The sequence below is a fragment of the Penaeus monodon genome, chromosome 28, assembly GCF_015228065.2.
Source record: "Penaeus monodon isolate SGIC_2016 chromosome 28, NSTDA_Pmon_1, whole genome shotgun sequence".
Lineage (NCBI taxonomy): Eukaryota > Metazoa > Arthropoda > Malacostraca > Decapoda > Penaeidae > Penaeus > Penaeus monodon.
The window spans coordinates 33616030-33616283 of record NC_051413.1 but is presented as its reverse complement, the minus strand read 5'-3'; the positions used below and the strand labels follow the sequence as shown (position 1 = coordinate 33616283).

The following is a 254-nucleotide window of genomic DNA, read 5'->3' as shown; positions in this document are numbered from 1 at the left end:
TATTAGTAAGAGATAAATATATCGCCTCCTACTTATTTACCTCTTTTGTTTACTTCTTACATAAGACAATCGATCATTATCGAACGCCCATCCCCCTCCCTCCCCCTCTTCCTGTTCCCCTTTCCGCCCCCCCTTCGCCCCCCCCTCCTTCTACCGCCTTGGCCGAAGCAATTATTCATAATTGATATGTTTCGATGATCACACCCCTATTTCGCAGCTCGTACTGTGGTTCTGTTGTTCTCATGATGTGTGAT

The 254-nt window shown here is 46.1% G+C and overlaps 1 protein-coding gene across 1 annotated transcript in view; it reads left to right on the top strand.

Annotated features, from left to right (window-relative positions):
* LOC119591519 (sodium channel protein para-like) overlaps window positions 1-254 on the top strand; it is a gene marked incomplete in the record, with an annotated part of 263120 nt that overhangs the window by 122959 nt on the left and 139907 nt on the right.